This window comes from Melozone crissalis, unplaced genomic scaffold (genome assembly GCF_028551555.1).
Source record: "Melozone crissalis strain CALT ecotype California unplaced genomic scaffold, PUWL_Pcris_2 ptg000088l_1, whole genome shotgun sequence".
NCBI lineage: Eukaryota > Metazoa > Chordata > Aves > Passeriformes > Passerellidae > Melozone > Melozone crissalis.
This window is the reverse complement of record NW_026535865.1, coordinates 2,951,971-2,971,836: the sequence shown is the minus strand read 5'-3', so window position 1 is coordinate 2,971,836 and position 19,866 is coordinate 2,951,971. Positions and strand designations below refer to the sequence as shown.

Below are 19,866 nucleotides of genomic sequence, written 5' to 3'. Positions count from 1 at the left end.
CCATGGCAGGTACACCTTCCACCATCCCAGGGTGCTCCAAGCCCTGTCCAGCCTGGCCTTGGGCACTGCCAGGGATGAGGCAGGCACATCTCTGGAAAACCTTTGGCTCACCCTCCTGACAGCAAAGAATTTCTTTGGTTATCAATCCTAAATTTCCTCTCTTTCAGTTTCAACCCATCCCCCTTGTCCTGCCAGTGCTGATTCAGAGATGCTGAACACGGAGCCATCCCCTGACGCTCTGCTTTGTTCCTGCTCATGTTCCACCTTTTCTTTGCCAGGATGAGACTTTGTAAGGATCAGAGATGCCCTGAAGAAGTCAGAGCATGGAGTCACCCTGATGCTTCGTGTTTGAGCTTTTGTATGTTTCACATTCTGTGCTGCTTTAGTGTGTGGGTCTGGGTTTCACATGAGGGGATGGTGAGCTCTGTGCACAGAGCAGGGAGACAAAACAATTCCTGCTCCAGCTGGGGACCAAGGACAAATGATCCAAATCTCAGCCCAAGAGCACAAACAACGTGGGCTGGAGAGAGAAAAACAAGCAGGATGGGACTGCATGGGCTGGGGCTGGAATTGGACAATGAACTGCAATATGCAAATGGAGCAGAACTGATCAAAGTGAGAGATCCTGTGACCAGGTGTCCATTTTGTGACCATTTTGGTTCATCTTGGGTGTAGCCCTGGCTGGGCTCTTGTGCTGCACAAGGTGCATCCATTGAGGAGATCCTTTTAATAAATCCCTGCTTTGTTCTTTAGCTCTGTCCAGTCTCTGTTCTAGCTCAGCCTTCACAAGGCATCACTGGAATGGTTTGGGTGGGAAGAACCTTGGAGAACATCTGGCCATGGCAGGGACACCTCCCACTGTCCCAGGCTGCTCCAAGCCCTGTCCAGCCTGGCCTTGGGCACTGCCAGGGATCCAGGGGCAGCCACAGCTGCTCGGCAAATTCCATCCCAGCTCCTCCTCACCCTGCCAGGGAACAATTCCTTCCAAATATCCCACAAAAATCTCCCCTTTCCCAGTGGGAGCCATTCCCTGTGTCCTGTCCCTGCAGGCCTTGTCCCCAGTCCCTCTGCAGCTCTCCTGGAGCCCCTTCAGGCCCTGCCAGGGGCTCTGAGCTCTCTCTGGAACCTTCTCTTGTCCAGGTGAGCACCCCCAGCTCTGCCATGGAACAATTCTTTCCCAATATTCCCTCCAAATGGGATTTTTTTCCATCTAAATCTCAGTGGGAAGCCATTCCCCGTTCTAGGTCAGCCTTCACAAGGCACCAGCCCTGCCAGTGGATTCAGGGACGTGTCTCAAGCTCCTCAGAGCCTGCACGAGGTACCTGCTGCTGTTTGTCCTCACACACATCCACACATCCTGCACACGAAGCCAAAGAAAAACTCCCTCAGACAGGAGAAAAAAATAAAAAACTGTGGAACCTGGATGGTGGCAATATGCACCAGTGAGCTCATCAGGGAGGAATATCTCTACAGTCAATGTAATTATTATTTCTGTCAGCTTCTTGCTGAGGATTTCTTTCAGATTTGGGACAAGAAAACAAAGCATCTGATTTTTGTTTGCATATTCTTTATATGAAAGTCATTATTGGTGTGCTTTGTGTGACCTGTTCCTTTGACTGCAATGTTCTGTCATTAACCTCTTGCAAAGTTTCCTCCCACGACACATTTGTACAACTCTGAGACTTCTCAGCCATTTATTAAACTCAGAAAAACAAATTTCTAATAGAAGTCTAACTCAAGAAAAAAGCAAACTTATGAATTGCCTTTAAATGACTTTTTAAATGCCTTCATTTGGGATTTCTACAGCTCTTCACTCCTGAGGACATCAGGAAATAGCCATGAAATTGTGTCTGGGTGTTGGGATGGATCTCAGGGAAAGGTTCTTCTGTGATTTTATGACCAGATTAAGGAACCAAAACAGTTTCTAAAGCTCTGTTTGGGAAACTTCTTGCTCCTGTTGCAATTTAAAATACACCTTTTAACTTTATTGCAGGGCAGACACTGCCTAACCCCTGCAGTGACATAAGTGAGCAGGAATACTGTGGGAAAAGGAAGAGTTTCTCATTCACTGACATGAATTCACATGTCTAGACATAACTACCTATTGTTTTAACAACTCAGCTGAATTAACAACATTTAAACTTCTCTAGAAATCACCGTCTTTCATAAAACATCACCCAAAGCTGAAAGTAAGTTTGAATTTTTCTCTTTCCCCCCTACCTGGAAATAATTTGTGTATTAACATGTCCTGAAATAATTTCTGAAATACAAACATTGCCATCCCTTATAAAACACCACCAAAAGCTGAAAGTGGGCTTGTCTTTTCTGCTTTCCCCCCAAATAAAAATAATTTGTGTATTAATATGACCATGAAATAATTTCCTCTGTGTGCTTTGTGTGCTAAGAAAAGGACTCTAGAAGTGCCCTGTACAAATGGATTCCTCTTTGCTCAGGGATTAAAGGTTTGTGAAGGAAGGTTTTATGAATTTATGGATGATTATTCCATGAACTGCTTGGATTCCTCTGTTTAGAGGTTCACAGTTTGTGCTGAAAGAAGATTTTGTCACCTATTTATGAATTTATGGATAATTAGTCCATAAACTGCTTGGATTCTTGTGTTAAGAGGTCCATGGTTTGTGCTGAAGAAAGGTTTTACCATCTATTTATGAATTTATTGATAGTTAATCCATAAACTGCTTGGATTCCTTCCTCTTTGCTCAGTAGGTAAAGGGGTCCATGGTTTGTGCTGAAGGAAGGTTTTGTCATCTATTTATGAATTTATGGATAATTATTCCATGAACTGCTTGGAGTCCTCTGTTTAGAGGTCCATGGTTTGTGCTGAAGGAAGATTTCATCATCTATTTATGAATTTATGGATAATTATTCCATAAACTGCTTGGATTCCTCTGTTTAGGGTTCCACAGCTTGTGCTGAAGGAAGGTTTTGTCACCTATTTATCAATTTATGGATAATTATTCCATGAGCATCTTGGATTCTTGTGTTAATGAGTCCATAGTTTGTGCTGAAAGAAGTTTTTGTCACCTATTTATGAATTTATTGGTAATTATTCCATGAACTGCTTGAATTCCTCTGTTTAGGGGTCCATGGTTTGTGCTGAAGGAAGGTTTTATCATCTATTTATGAATTTATGGAGAATTATCCCAAAGCTGCTCGGACAGACGTGGGAAGGCCGGCACGTTCCCAGACAATCAGCTGGATTTGTGTGTTTGAACAAAGGAATAAAGACTTGCCAGCCCAAATAAGACAAAACAACAGGACTGAAAGTGCAGATTGCAGACAGAAACCTCCCCTTGGTGCGTGTCCAATATCGGCACTGCAAGCCTGGATCCAAATGGATCCCAATCCTGATCCCGATGGATCCCAGCCCGGATCCCAATGGATCCCAGCCCTGATCTTGACGGATCCCAGCCTGGGTCCTGATGGATCCCAGCCCAGGTCCCAGTCTGGATCCCAATGGATCCTAACCCCAATCCCAATGGACCCAGTGCAGACCCTGATGGATCCCAGCCCCGATCCCAATGGATCCCAGCCCCGATCCCGATGAATCCCAGCTCAGATCCCGATGGATCCCAGTCTGGATCCTGATGGATGCCAGCCCCGATCCCGATGGATCTCAATGGATCCCAGTCTGGCTCCCAATTGATCCCAACCCGGATCCCAATGGATTCCCAACCTGGATCCCGACGGATCCCACCCCGGATCCTGATGGATTCCCAACCCTGATCCTGATGGATACCAGCCTGGATCCTGATGGATTCCAGCCTGGATCCCAATGGCTCCCAGCCCTAATCCTGATGGATCCTGATGGAACCCAGCCCCGATCCCAATGGACCCTAACCCAGCTCCCAATGGATCCCAAGCCAGATCCCAATGGATCCCATGAATCCCAGCCCAGATCCCAATAGATCCTAGACCAGGTCACAGTGGATCTCAGCCCAGATCCCGATGGATCCCAATGGATCCCAACCCCGATCCTGATGGATGCCAACCCCGATCCCAATGGATCCCAACCCCGATCCTGATGGATCCCAACCCTTATCCCGACGGATCCCAACCCTGATCCCAATGGATCCCAACCCCAATCCCGATGGATCCCAACCCCGCTCCTGATGGATCCCAACCCCGATCTTGATGGATTCCAGCCTGGATCCCAATGGATCCCAATGGATCCCAACCCCGATCCTGATGGATCCCAGCCTGGATCCCGATGGATCCCAATGGATCCCAACCCCGATCCTGATGGATCCCAGCCTGGATCCTGATGGATCCCAACCCCGATCCTGATGGATCCCAACCCCGATCCTGATGAATCCCAGCCCTGATCCCGATGGATCCCAATCCCCGGGGCCGGGCGGGCACGCCGCGCTCCCGCTGGCCCGCACCCAGCCCTGCACCGCTCTGGCATTCGTTCCGAGGGAGGCAGCCAGGGAGGGAGATGTGGGGTTAAAAATAACTCGGCACTTCCAGCAGAGACTGCCGAGAGCGGGCGGGCCCCGCCTGTTGAATCAGCACCAGCCCGGGCTCCGCTTTTAGCTCGGCTCGGGCGGGGGAAACGGGCTGGGATCCGCCAAAGCCGCTCTGTGTACGGCCCTCCATGGGCAGGGAAAACATGTTGTGATGAAACGTGGCAGCTGTCGGGGCTCCGAGGTGTTACAAGCACGGGGTTATTTAAAGACAATGAGTGGCGCCGACTGTTCTGCAGCACTGAAGTTGTTTCGGGGCAGAAAGTGGCTTTTAGTGGCAGGGAATACTCTCAGCTGGAGGATTTCCCCCAAAAGCCAGGAGAAATTATGTCATCTGGATGATTACAGAATTCCAGGACAGTTTGGGATGGAAGGGAGCCTGAATCCCACCTTGCTCCACCCTGCCCCATGGCAGGGACACCTTCTATAAGCCCAGGGTGCTCCAAGCTCCATCCAGCCTGGCCTTGGGCACTGCCAGGGATGCGTGTGATGGTGTTTACACACAAAAAATGACACAGAAAGTGTATTTCCGATGTACCTTCCCATACCTGACACACAATTTAACAGCAACACTCTCTAGACCACACTCAGTTTAAATCCTGGGATGAGTGACCCCATCCCTCCCTCCCAGCCCGGCTGCAGGGGCTCAATGGGGAGCCAAGTCCCTTGATGAAGGAGATGCCTCCATTTATAGGCCAAATCTACAGGTTTTTATGGCAATCCTACAGATTTATATGGTAATCCTACAGATTTATAAGGCAGTCCTACAAATTTATAAGGTGGTCCTACAAGTTTATAAGGTGGTGCTACAAATTTATATAGAAATCCTACAAATTTATATGGTAATCCTACAGATTTATATAGTAATCCTACAAATATATATGGCAGTCCTACAAATTCATATGGCAGTCCTACAAATTTATAAGGTGGTCCTACAAGTTTATATGGCAATCCTACAAATTTATATGGTAATCCTACAAATTTATAAGGAGGTCCTACAAATTTATATGGCAGTCCTACAAATTTATAAGGTGGTCCTACAAGTTTATATGGCAATCCTACAAATTTATAAGGTGGTCTTACAAGTTTATATGGCAATCCTACAAATTTATATGGTAATCCTACAAGTTTATATGGTAATCCTACAAATTTATAAGGTGGTCCTACCAGTTTATATGGCAATCCTAGAAATTTATAAGGTGGTCCTACAAATTTATATGGCAATCCTACAAATTTATAAGGTGGTCCTATGAGTTTATATGGTAATCCTACAAATTTATAAGGTGGTCCTATGAGTTTATATGGCAATCCTACAAATTTATAAGGTGGTCCTACAAATTTATATGGTAATCCTACAAATTTATAAGGTGGTCCTACAAGTTTACATGGCAATCCTAGAAATTTATAAGGAGGTCCTACAAATCTATATGGTAATCCTACAAATTTATAAGGTGGTCCTATGAGTTTATATGGCAATCCTACAAATTTATAAGGCGGTCCTGCAAATTTATACGGTAATCCTACAAATTTATAAGGTGGTCCTACAAGTTTATATGGCAATCCTACAAGTTTACATGGCAATCCTACAAATTTATAAGGTGGCCCTACAAGTTTATATGGCAATTCTACAGAACGCTCTTTGAGAGGGCTAAAGGAAAAGACCCCAGGGCGCTGCCTGCAGTGTCAGCCCCTCTCCAGGTGCTGCAGATTTCTCACAGGAGCAGAGCTGGCTCTTGGGGGCTTTCCTCCTGAGAGAGGAATTCATGAGATGCAAATGGCTCAGCAGGGAGATGCAAAGCAGGGGTGGCTGTGAGGGACCTGGCTCTGCCTTTCCTCTGTGGCAGTGGATGCTCCCATGCCCATCCCCACTGGGATCATTCCTGTTCTGCAAGAAGCAAGCAGGGACAAAGAAATTCCAGCTGTCAACCCCTTCTGTCTGCACTTCCAGCCTTCAGGCCAAGATCCTGTTGTTACCTGAGAACTCAGATTCTGATTAAAAAGATGAGCAGTTCCAAAGCTCGTGGTTATGGGAACAGCTCTGACAACACCAGCTCCAAACAACAAACCCCTGGAGCCTGCCCACAGCTGTGTAACCCCAAGGCAAATGAAACACATCTCACAGAATTCCAATCCATCTCCCCTCCTTTGGGACAGCAACACTGAGAGGTAAAGACACAGCTGGATGTGTTGGGTTTCTTAAAAAAAAAATTAAAAATGAGATTTTCATGTATCCAACACCTCTGTAGTCCTACAAGGTCCTGCTTTGAGGGTTTGCCTCAGCAGCCACCCAGAAATCAAATTGTTCATCCCAAACTCTCTCAGCAGACACAGTCAGAGGTTGATTCAGCCCATTTTGAACGAGGTAACCACAACAGAGCCTCCCAAAATGCCTCCCCTTTTACTAAATATGTCACTTTAAAATAAAACCTGAGACTGAGCTGATCCTGCACTGGCTGAGGCAAACTCAGACTGAAAACTGAAACAGCAGAGGCAGGGAGGGAAGCCCAGGAGCTTAAGATTGGTATTTAGAGACTGATTTTTTTCTTTTCTCTAAGCCAGACGTTACTTTCTATTCTCAAATGATTTGTAAGCAAGATAAAGTTGAAAAGTTTGGGCAGAAGCAGATGAAAAAAGCCTCGAGTAAATGATTCCAAAGCTGAGCTCTCAGTTTAATCTACCAGTTAAAGCCTCAGTTTAAGGACATTCCAAATGCAAAAAGGTAAAGTAGATTTAACAATATTTAATAAAATTATTACTAATTCTGCTTTTTAATTAGTAAGTCTCGCCTCTTTCAACAGCAAAGCCAAAATAAAGGCTCGCAGTGCTATCTAAGCAAAAAGAATGGAAACATTTAATCAGGCAGCGGGAACTCACGCTTAAAACAGGCACGTCCACAAAATCCCACTCTAACAGGAGATGAATCTTGTTTCACAACACACTTTATTATTAGCAACAGCAGAAACCTCATCAAGAACAGACGGCGGATGCTTGCAAACAGCTCTCGCTGCGATTTCCCCTCGTTTCTAAGCCCGGCTCGAGAAAAGAAAGCGCCGGGATCTCCCGGCTCTGGCAAACTCCAGGGACGAGCTGGAGTTGAAACCACCTCCCTCCACCCCCAAAGAGGAGGAGGAGGAGCGCAAGGGGGGGACGGGGACAGCGCGGGGAGAGGGACAGGGACAGCATGGAGAGGGGGACCGGACAGGGGGACAGCATGGAGAGGAGGACAGCGGGGAAAAAAAGGACAGAGACAGCATGGAGAGAGGGACGGGGACAACATGGAGAGGGGGAGAGAAGGAAAAGAGGCACGGGGACAGCGGGAAGAGAGAGATGGGGACAGCATGGAGAGAGGGATGAGGACAGAAGGAAGAGAAGGACGGGGAGAGCAGGAAGAGAGAGACGGGGACAGAGGGAAGAGAGGGACGGGGACAGTGGGAAGAGAAGGACCGGAACAGCATGGAGAGAGGGACGGGGACAGCATGGGCAGAGGGACAGAAGGAAGAGAAGGACAGGGATAGCAGGAATAGAGCGACTGGAACAGCGCGAAGAGAAGGACGGGGACAGCACGGAGAGGGGGACAGAAGGAAGAGAAGGACTTGGACAGAATGGAGAGAGAAAGAGCACGGGTACAGTGCTGAGCGGTACCGACTCCAACCCCATTGGGCCCCCTCCCGACCCTGAGCGGACACTTTGGGGCTCGCGGACCGGCTGGGACCTCCCGGCAGCGCCGCGTCCCCGCCGGGGCCGGGAGCGCGGAGTTCGGGCAGCCCCGCGGAGCCGGGAGCGCGGAGTTCGGGCAGCCCCGCAGAGCCGGGAGCGGCGGATCGCGGGTCCGCGGCCCCCCCGCCGGCCGGGCGGTGTCGGTTCCCGTGGCCGGGCGGGGCCGCGCTGCGGGCGGTGCCCCGGGGCAGCGGCCCCGGCCCGGGGAGGGGGAGCCCGGGGCGGTTCAGCGGCGCCGCCTCCGCCGCTCCCCCGCTCCCAACTTTCCGAGGGCGGCGCGACCGGCGCCCCCCGCCCCGGCGCGCAGCAGGACCGCGCATCCCGCGCCGGGACAAGCCGACTCCGCGCCGCCGGCCCCGCGCCGCGCCGGCCCCGAGGAGGACGCAGAGACCGCGCACATCCCTGCACCCCCCCCCCGGCCGCGGTGCCACTTCCAGCCCGTCACGGGGCGGCCCCGCTCACCTGCCGTCGCCGCCGGGTGCCGCGGGCTGCGCTGGGCTCCGGCCGCCGGGGCCGCGCGTTGCCGCCGTTGGCAAGTAACAGTCTCCAGGGCTACGGTCACTATGGCGCCGGGCGCCGGGTCTCGAGGCAACTGTTGCTACCCCGGCCCCGCGCGTCACCGCCCGGCCCCGCCCTAAAGAGGCGTGCCCGGCATTTCTCCGCTTCCTATTGGTGTAGTGCCTGCCTGTCACGTGAAGGGGAGGGACTCGTGGAGGGAAAACCAATGGCGTGGCGGAGAGGGCGTGGCCGGCGGTTGGCGCGCGGTTTGGCGCCTCGGCGCGGGGCGGGGCCGGGCGCATGACGCGCGCGCGCGCGGGCGCGGAGAAGCTATTGGGGGGGAGAGGGGGCGGGGCCTGCGCGATGATTTCACCTCAATAAATCACCCAAAAAAAAAAGAAAAAAATTTAAAAAAAGTTTATTTTCCCGCTGTTAAACATTCCAAAGGGGCGGATTGCCCATGGGGTTGTTGTGGGGTATTTTTTGTCACCAACTCCACGTGTCATCAAGTCGTCGTCATGGCGACGGGGCGTGACGTCACCGACAACAACGGGTGGGAGCGGGCGGGATTTGGGGCGAACTGGGGGAATTTCGGTGAAATGCTGCTGCCCCCCGAACTGGGGAAATATCCGGGAAATGCTGCTCCCTCCGGGGCTCGGGGGGATGCCGGGGGGTTGCGAAGAGATGCCCTGGGACAGAAAATCGTCCGGCCCGGACAGACGGACAGACGGACAGAGCCCCGCGCCGGTACTGCGGCACCAGGACCTGGAACTGACGGAGAACTCCGGAGGGAGCCACGGGGGTGCTCCGCGCTGGGGGTGCTCACATAGGGGAGGAGAAGGATCCAGGGAGAGCTCAGAACCCCTTGAGGGCCCAAAGGGGACAAGGCCTGGAGGGACAGGACACAGGGAATGGCTTCCACTGAAAAAAGTGAAATTTAGATGGGAAAAAATCCCGTTTAGATGGGATATTGGGCAGGAATTGCTCCCTGGCCCAGCTAGGGCTGCCCTCTTGGAGAGGAGAAGGCTCCAGGGAGAGCTCAGAGCCCCTTGCAGGGCCTGAAGGGGCTCCAGAAGAGCTGCAGAGGGACTGGGGACAAGGGAAGGAGAGACAGGAAACAGGGAATGGCTCCCACTGAAATTTAGATGGGAAAAAATCTCATTTAAATGGGATATTGGACAGGAATTGTTCCCTCTTGGAGAGGAAAAGGATCCAGGGCCACCTCAGAGCCCCTTGTGGGGCCTAAAGGGGCTCCAGGAGAGGGACTGGGGACAAGGCCTGGAGGGACAGGACAAGGGAATAGCTTCCACTGGGAAAAGTGAAACTTAAATGGAAAAAATGCCATTTAGATGGGATATTGGGCAGGAATTGTTCCGTGTCAGGACAGGAGAAGGCTCTAGGGAGAGTTCAGAGTCCCTTGTGAGGCCTGAAGGGGTTCCAGGAGAGGGACTGGGTACAGGACACAGGGAATGGCTTCCCCCTGAAAAAAGTGAAATTTAGATGGGAAAAAATCCCGTTTAGATGGTGAAAAATCCTATTTAGATGGGCTATTGGGCAGGAGTTGTTCCCTCTTGGAGAGGAGAAGGCTCCAGGGCCACCTCAGAGCCCCTTGTGGGGCCCAAAGCAGCTCCAGGAGACCTGGAGAGGGACTGGGAACAGGGCCTGGAGGGACAGGACACAGGGAATGGCTCCTACTGAAATTTGAAAATCCCATTTAGATGGGACATTGGGCAGGAATTGTTCCCTGGATCCCTGGCAGTGCCCAAGGCCAGGCTGGGTGTTTCCTCATCCCTCACATCCCATCCTGTTTTATATTTTGTCAGTAAAACCCAGCCCGGGCTCCAAGTCACTCTCATATTTTTTGAATGCAGGTGCTGCCAAGGAAAGCAGCGGTTTTTTAATAAAGCTTTACGAACTATCTCTGTTTGTGGGGGTTTTTCTGGGTTTTTCCCTACAGTTAAATTCAGCAGAATCCCCACCACTTGCTCTGAAAAATCCCCATCAGGTATTTCACCATTTCCAGGATTGCTTTCCTGACATGCAATAAAAAAAATAAAAGGGCTTTTATGATGTATTTTTTCTGCAACGTTTTCTGAAAAGTATGTCCCAGCCTCAGCCAAGGAAGTGTGTGGAATTTGTACCCATGGAGACTCCAATAACACAGCCTGCTCCAAACACCACAGGATTATTACTTTTCTTACCTAACCCTTCTGGAAAGGAGTTACTGGAAAAGGAAGTGACTGAGTGAGGCAATTTAAATTTTAGACACTGGTTAGAGAGCAGATTTGGGGTTGCTGTTCCTGCTTTTGGGAGATTACCACCAGAATTACACTGGAAAAATTCATGGAGTTGTGTGTCTGACCACTGTGGACACACTGAGTGAGCTTTGGAGAAGCTCCTCTGAAAAATACTTTTTACCCTGAGTGAGTTTTGGTGAAGCTCCTCTTAAAAATAATTTTTATTCTGAGTAAGCTTTGGAGAAGCTCCTGAGAAAAATAATTTTTATTCTTTTTATTATTTTTTATTATTTTTGTTTTATTTTTATTTCTATTTTATTTTTTTAAATATTTTATTTTAAAAATATTTAATTTTTATTCTATTTTATACATAATTTTATTCTTAATCGGTTGTAAATGCTTAAGCCATGGATATTAAAAAAGAACAACTTTTAGGTGAGTGACACATCCAGAAAAAGATAAAATAGATATGGAATAGTTTTTAAAAATCACCTAGAACAAATAAACTTCCACCTTTACTCCTGGAAATTGAGAGCAGATGAATAGATTTGCCTTAAACACTCCTGATGTGTTTGAAGGTTGTTCTCATTCCTTCCTTCAATCTCTTGTTTTACAAATGAAGAAATGAAGCGATCCTCTGATTTTGGGGTTTTTTTTCCTAAAAAACCCTCAATAAAAAGCTATTTTTTTAATCCTGTGGTCACTTATTCCTTCTGGAGCAGGAATAAATGCATTTGGTTTGGCCACCCTGAGTTGCACCACGCTGATTTTGAATTATCACTCAAATTTCCCACAAGCTGAATGAAATTCCTCAGCCCCACGTGTTGTTGCAGCTCTGTTACTTTTATTTTTTAGGGCACAATTCCCCACTGAACAACAAAAATAAACATAAAACACATTTAGGTGTGCTCCTGTTCTTCCTCCTGAGTGAAACCCAAAGCGCAGGTGCCAGAAACATCCTGAAATTCACAGAATCACATTGGGGCTGGAAAAACCCTCTGAGATCTTCAAACCCACCCCAGCATTGCCCCAACTCTGTCCACAGGTGCCACAGCCAGTTTTGAACACTTGATAATGCCTGAATTTTTTGATAATGCCTGAAATTTTTGATAATGCTCAGCACAACAACTTTGGGAAGCCCTGCAGCCCATGGGGGTCAGGCAGAATCACCACAGCACTTTTATTTTTAATTATTTTTCATTTCTTTTCAATTTTCTTGTGCCAAGCTGATCACTGGGATGAATTTTTCTTTGTTTTTTTTTTTTTTTTCTGTTCATGAGCCAGATCTCGCTCCTCTCACACAATACCAGGGGTTGGGGAAGGAGATTAATTTCAAAAAGTTGTAAAGAAAGAGAAGTTTGATTTTTCTCTTCCTTCTCTTTTCTCCCAGCGTGCTGCAGCTGTCACTGCTACCCACAGGAGGGCACGTTCCTCAAAGCAAAACTGGAATTCAGCTCAAACTCAAAGGATCTCATTGATTCACTTGATTTCACTAAAGGGAGGTTTTAACAGAAAAACAATTTTCTGATGAAAGCAAATTCCTTGTAAAGGCAGCAGATCCTTTGAAATATTGTGTTTATCCATGAAAAATGTTGTTGGTTTGGGTGCTGGAAATGAAACCTGAAATGAAACTATTCCTTTAAATTGTTTCCTGTGAAAAAAAATAAATTCCCAGAGGGTTAAAAATGAAAGAAATAAAAATAATTGCTTTTGGGATTTTTGCTTAGAGAAAAAATTTGCTTGTTTTAAATGGGAGAATTCCCATTCCAAACAGGGAGCAAACAGCACCTGGGAGATTTCTGTGTGAGCTTCCTCCCATCCTTGGAGGTGTTTTCCAACTCTAATTATTCTGTATTCCAGCCCTAATAATAACCCTAATAATTATTATTCTCTCTGTGCTGTGTTTTGCTGCAGAGCGAGCTCAGTGCAGAGCATTTGGGGGCTGAGCTGGTGCCTCTCTGTGTCCCCTGTCCCACAGCACCCTCCCCTGCAGGCTGTGAGGATCATCTCATCTATCATCGTGGATTTCCCCTTTAAAATATCGGCCATAAAATGAAATTTCAAAATCATTTCATCCCCAATCATTTCAATTTGTGGTGCACATAAACAGGTCCTGCTTTTGCAGGCAGGGAGTCACTCCAGAGCTGCACTTAGGGATTAAATCTCCATTTAATCTCCATCCCACCTATTTCCAAGGAAATTCCAGTGCAAACTGCAGCTTTTTCCTGCCACACTCCTCGGGCACAGCCCTGGCTGAGCTCCTGCTCCAAGCACAGCCCCAGGGTTTTGTTTTCTGCCCCACAAACTCCACCACAGCAACATCCTGCAGTGCTTTGGGCTGGCCTTGGGAGGAGAAAGCTGTGGAGTGTGGCTGTGCCAAGGAAATTCCAGGCTGGAATTTCCCTGTCCTGCTCTGCCCAGCCTGTCTCCAGAAGGACAGGGAATTCCAGGCTGTTATGGGATGTTTTTCCAGCAGGAAAGGGAATTTCAGGCTGTTATGGAATGTTCCTTCAGCAGGACAGGGAATTCCAGGCTATTATAGGATCTTTTTCCAGCAGGACAATGAATTCCAGGCTGTAATGGGTTCTTTTTCCAGCAGGAAGTGAATCCCAGGCTGTTTTGGGATCCTTTTACAGGAGTATAATGAATCCCAGCTGTTATGGGATCTTTTTCCAGCACCAATGAATCCCAGGCTCTTAAGGGATCTCTCTGCAGCAGGAAAATGAATCTCAGGCTGTTATGGGATCTTTTTCCAGCAGGACAGGGAATCCCAGGCTGTTATGGGATGTCCTTCAGCAGGACAGTGAATCCCAGGTTATTATGGGATCTTTTTCCAGGAGGACAATGAATCCCAGGCTGTTCTGGGATCTTTTTCCAGCAGGACAATGAATCCCAGGCTGTTTTGGGATCCTTTTCCAGGAGTATAATGAATTCCAGGCTGTTATGGCATCTTTTTCCAACAGGACAACAAATCTCAGGCTGTTATGGGATCTTTTTCCAGCAGGAAAATGAATCCCAGGCTGTTATGGGATTTTTTTCCAGCAAGACAATGAATCCCAGGCTGTTATGGGATCTTTTTCCAGCAAGACAATGAATCCCAGGCTGTTATGGGATCTTTTTCCAGCAGGACAATGAATCCCAGGCTGTTATGGGATCTTTTTCCAGCAGGACAATGAATCCCAGGCTGTTATGGGATCTTTTTCCAGCAAGACAATGAATCCCAGGCTGTTTTGGGATGTTCTGTCCTGTCCTGGCAGAGGCCTAGAGCATTTTTTTCCTCAGCCTGGAAGCAAACAGGTGAGTGCTGAAGAAAGAGAAAGAAGAGAGGATGTTCAGCCCTTCCTGTGCTCTTTTTTCCTGTCTCCCTTTGGGTTGCATCTCAACAATCCCTGGCAAAGCTTCCCTGCACAATGTGGGATTTGGGAAAATCACTCTTCCCAACCTCACATCTCCCCCCTAACAAGTTTTTTAGCCCACCTAAAACCCCAAATGCTCTCTTTCCCCCCACCCTAGAAATTTCCTTTTGTGAGATTTAAAGACCAAGCATTTATCTGCAGTTTTATCTCGGTTTGGCTGTAGCTGCCTGGAAATTCCACAAAAAAAACCACTGGATAAAGTCATGGAAAAAAACAAACCACAGTGCCTATGGGATTTTTGTGTGCCACTCCCTGCAGCTCCTGACCCCGCAGGAGGAGGATGTGTGTTGGGATGAAATCAAGGGCAGTCAGACTGATATGACTGAATCCACGTGGAATTCTGTGGAATTAAACCCTCAGAGGCTGAACAGCCCCTGAGCAGGGTTTAAATGGAATTTCTGCACAAGCACAGGTTGGCTGGGGAGTGAGACAGAGACAATACAAAACAACACATTCCATTTTCAGAAGGCTTCTACAGTAAAACCTGGAGGAAATTATTGGCATCCATTGATTCAGAATGCTGAACAATTGCTTTATTAAACTATACTACATTACATTAATACTATATTATAACTATACCAAAGAGATATTGTCACTGTCATATTTTCTGAAAAATCCCTTCACCAGGATTTAGTCTCCTGGGAAGCTGAGAAGCCTCAGGGAAAAATTAAAACAATAATTATCTCATTTGCTTCTCCTGTGTTTTGCTGCTTTGGAATGTGGTTGGAGATTGTTTATCCAACAGGTGATTTTTTGATTGGTTTCATGTGAATTGTTTTTACTTAATGAGCAATCACCATCAGCTGTGTTGGGACTCTGAGGAGTCAGTCACGAGTTAGTATCTAATAATTAGTATCTTATAATATATAAGTAATATATAATACTATAATGATTAGTATCTTGTTAAGCCTTCTGTAAATATCCTCTCTCTATTCTTTAGTATAGTTTAGTATACAATATAATTAATATAATATAATTAATATAACATAACATATAACATAATACATAAAATAATAAATTATTCTTCTAAGAACATGGAGTCAGAGTCTCAATTCCTCCTTTGTCCTGGGGACCCTGAAAATACCCTGAGGATACTCTATTATACTATACAAAGAATACTAAAGAAAACTCATGACTGTCTCCAGACAGTCAGGACTCAGCTTTGACTCAATTGGCCAAGGAATCAAAACAATCTTCAATAGAATTTAATTAACAAATTATTTCAGGTAAACAATCTTCCTAACACATTCCACACGTGTAAAAACAACACGAGTAGCAGGTAGAGATAGGAATTGTTTTCTCTTTTTCTCTTTGTGCTTCAGGAGAAAACCTGAGAGAGAATTATTTCTTTCTCTGTTCAATGAATGCCACGGCTTCAAACCTGTTTTTATTATAGCATGCATGCTTTTTATACACTCTTACAAAACTCATAAGTTTACACTTTACTCATTGGTTACAAGAGACAAAATGTTTATTGGAATAATTGCAGGTTTCTTTTATTTGTCCTTCTTTCTTTCTTGGTTTCTCTGTCAATGGCCTTGGTAGGAAATTCTTTCAGGGGCAAACATGGATCCTCTGATCAAAATTCTCTCTGGCTCACAGAAGGGGCTGTAAAACCTCTCATTTCCACAGCTCTCATTTCCCCAGGTGCTGGAGCAGAGTGCCCAGGAGCCCTGAGGGGGTGCTGGGCAGGGTCAGAGTGAAGGCCTGGGAGATGTGGTGGGAAGGGGGCACAAAATCAACCCAACCCACAGAGATGGCACCTCAAGCACCTGCATGGCAGCGAGGAAGAGCCTCTAGGACACCTGGAGAGAGCCTTCCTCACCACACTGGTGCTCCAGAGCCTTTCATAGCTCCATTCCCCTCCCTGGACATGCTCCAGCCCCTCGAATCATGAGGGGCCCAAAACATCCCAGGATTTGAGGTGTGACCCCAGGATCTGAGGTGTGACCCCAGCACTGGGGACATTCACTGCTCCTGTGGCCACTGGCACAAGCCAGGTCTGCTTCTTGGCCCCCTGGGCACACTGCTGGAAGCTTGGAATGTGAATATTGAGCAAAAAAGGCTTGGTTTGTTGACATGGGGAAGCTCAATATCCTGGTGGCTGTGAGCTTCTTAAAGCTCTGTAACTGTTTCACTCCGGTGAGTTTATGTTTAAAAACCACAGCAAGTGGTGATTAAGTGGCCCTGTGGATTATTAACATTTCAGGCTGAATTGAGGTGCAGAGGTCCTGTACCTCACTCCAGCTCAGTTAACTGTTGGAACCCTGGCTGCTGAGAATTTCAGACTTTCTGTGCTGACCCCCAGGAGAACACTGCATTGACCTGAGGCCGTGGAGAAGCTTCCAAAAGGGAATGACAGAACTGGGATTGTGGGTGTGGAGTTTGAATAGAAGTGTGTGATATCACAGGGTGGGAAACTTAGAGTGGAAGGTTTTAGAATGGGCTTGGGGGGAGCAGCCCATTGCTCCAGCAGCAAGGGGAAAGACAGAATTCCTTTTTTACTGAAGTTCTGGAGGTGCAATTGGATTTTTTTTCTCCATGAACTTCTGTATCCATCCCATTTTAGAGCAAATGGCTTTCCAGCAAATTCTTTTCTAAAACTGGGATTACCTGCAGGCATAAATAGTGTTGCATTTTTGGGTTTAAGTTTAATGTTCAGAGGATATAGGCATGGCCTCTGAAGTGAGGTGATATCTAACATCAAACGAAGTAATTATACAGCCAAGAAATCCTAATTCTCTGCTTTTCAGGCTTTATAAATATGTGTTTCACACACTACACTTTGCATATTGCATAAACAGCCTTTGCCTGCTCTGTGTTGTCTCAAAATCCATGAGTGTGCAGTTTTTAATGAGTTTAAAAAAAAAAAACCAAAAAGGAATTTATGCCCATGACAGGCCGGGGTAAACAGCTTTTGTCCTGTTTTATTGATGAGAATTGCAGAAGAGTCATTTAATCATAGAGGCAGATAAAGGTCACTTATCAGCTGCTGTGTCCTGGTGATGAGCCCTTGGCTTTGTTGATTTATGACAGTTGGGAGTTGGATATTAATCTAAAGCATAATTTGGTGGGGATGTTACTGTGTGTGTCTTTTTGTTGTGTTTGGGTGCTTTTGGGCTGTGGTTTTTTGGGGGTTTTTCCAGTATTTCCCACCCCTATTTGCTGTAGACCATTTCACATGACCAGAAAAGATGTTGCAAGTCCTTGATGGGAAAGACACCACGAGCAGTTTAAGTGTGGAAATGACTCAGGTACAAAGAGACTCTTCTGTCTGTGGTTTCCAACCTGTTTCCTCATCACATCCATCTTCTCCTGTCCAGCTTCAAGTGGAAATTGCTGAAATATTTTATTGCCCTCCATGCCCTGTTATCTTCCAAGTCAACGTCCTGAGGTGCAACAGCTTGGGTTGAGTCACTTTGCCACTCTAGAGCTGGAATTTGGGAGTGTCATCAGAGCAGTCCTAGCCCAGAATAGCTCCCAGACCCAGTGCCAGTGATAAAAGTGAGAATTATGTAACCTGTGTTGGGTAATTCAGATGGGCACACAGGGCTGGCTCTGTTCAGCTGAAAAAGAAATTTCCATTCTCTGTGTCCACAGCTGCACGAAGAGATGATGGTAGGAAAGAACAAATGGAAATTTCACTGGGCTGATGTTCTGTAGGGCACAGGAAATCTGTGGCTGAGGTAAAGAAGAAGAAGCAGCCAGCCCATGTCTCACCAAACCTGTGCACCAGAGTTCCTACCCTCAATGATGTGGTTTGACATGCACAAATGTGGAATATCACAGCTCCAGATAAATCTGAATTTATCCTGGGCCTCTTGTCCTGATGTTCTTCTTTGTGGGAAATGAATTTGTAGAGAATTTTTAAAGCTCAATAGAAGGTTTACATAGTATGTGTTTGTATGTAAATTTTGAGATAAGAAATGTTCACTTAGACATGTAATATAGTAAGGCATTGTTGAGAGAGAAATAGAATTAGAAAATCTGAATTAAATATATACATGAATATATATATATATATATAATATAGGGTCATATATATATATATATATATATATATATATATATAGGGTGACTCATAATATCTATATTGTCTCACCCTTCGCATGAGACTGAAAATGGAATAAAATTTTTTAAAACACCTCTCAGTTACCACATCTCTAAGTCAGAAAAGGGCAAAATCCAACACTTCTGTTGTGGGGACAGCTCTGTCCCTGCTGGCATCTCCCCCTGCCTTTGTCATGTGAAATACCTGGAAATGTCAAGGGGATGCAGAAACATGAAGGCATAATGGAATTATTTAAGTTAGAAAAGACCCTTAAAATCACCAAAACCAATAATCTAACACTGCCAGCCCCCACTAAATCTTGTCCCTGAGTGTCACATCTCCACATCTTTTAAACCCCTCCAGGAGCGTGAATACACTTCAGAAAAATTGACTTTAATCACAGAGATAAAAATCTGTAAGATCCCAGCCCAGGCAGCCCAGCCACTGCTGTAACTCACCCAGGACCATCAGCTGGAGGCTCTTTGCGTGTTCTCACTGCAGATTTCCCAGCAGGAACAAAATGTTGGAGGTTTTGGTGCTCCCGTCGAGGTCCAGGCTGTGTTATCAGCAGAGCTCGAGGCTGCTGAACCTGCAGCCACCTCCTGCCCCCTGATCTTGTGGCACAAGGAGTGACAACCCAGCCAAGGCAGCTCACCTGGGAAAGTGTGACATTAGACTTTTAATTAAGTGCTTTTATGTAATAAATTCAGATTCAACCCCATATGAAGTAATAAGAAGTTCATTTCTGTAATGTCTTATTTAGGTGTGGAGATAATGAAATATTCCACTCTATTGCCATAGTTTAAGCTTTGCATTGCATGAGGGATACATGACATAGGATTTAATGAGATATTATTATTTTTATTTATTATTATTATTATTATTATTATTATTATTATTACTATTATTTTGCAGCATTTTTTTCACCAAAGCAGGAGAAGAAATTAACACAGATAGACAAGAGACAGAGATAACTGCAACTCTAGGTCTAGACAATAAACCCATTTTCCTATCTTACCTCCACCCTGTTGCACTCCTTGCATTTTAAACTACTTTTTCTACACATTTTTATTCCAGTTAACATTACTTTCTGGAGACAAAACTATATAATAAAAATATCACAATACCCCAGATGACCTGGAGGTGACACAGGGACACATCCAGGTGGGTTTGGGATATCTCCAGAGAGGGAAACTCCAGATCCTCCATGGGCAGCTTGGTCACCCTCAGTGTAAAGTTTTTCTTCATGTTGAGGGGTTTGTCTTGTGTTTTAGTTTGTGCCTATCACAAACGAAATTATTATTTATATATTTATATAAAATTTATGGGATCCTCTCAAGCGGCATCAAGGGAAATTTAGGTTGGATATCAGGAAAAGGTTTTTTACAGAAAGGTGATGAAGTTCTTCAATGGCTGCCCAGGGAGGTGGTGCAGTCACCATCCCTGGGTGTGTTTAACAAAGC

The 19,866-nt window shown here is 46.3% G+C and overlaps 1 protein-coding gene across 5 annotated transcripts in view; it reads right to left on the bottom strand.

Moving 5' to 3' along the window:
- The window catches only part of RFX2 (regulatory factor X2), an 80,318-nt gene extending 71,597 nt beyond the window's left edge, over positions 1 to 8,721 (bottom strand). For 4 of the 5 annotated variants that reach the window (XM_054291188.1, XM_054291190.1, XM_054291191.1 and 1 more), the window contains exon 1: positions 8,664 to 8,721. The gene's annotated coding sequence lies outside the window, so the exon portion shown is untranslated. The remainder of the gene's footprint in view (positions 1 to 8,663) is intronic. The other variant, XM_054291189.1, reaches the window with a different exon arrangement.
- Positions 8,722 to 19,866: the final 11,145 nt, after the last annotated feature.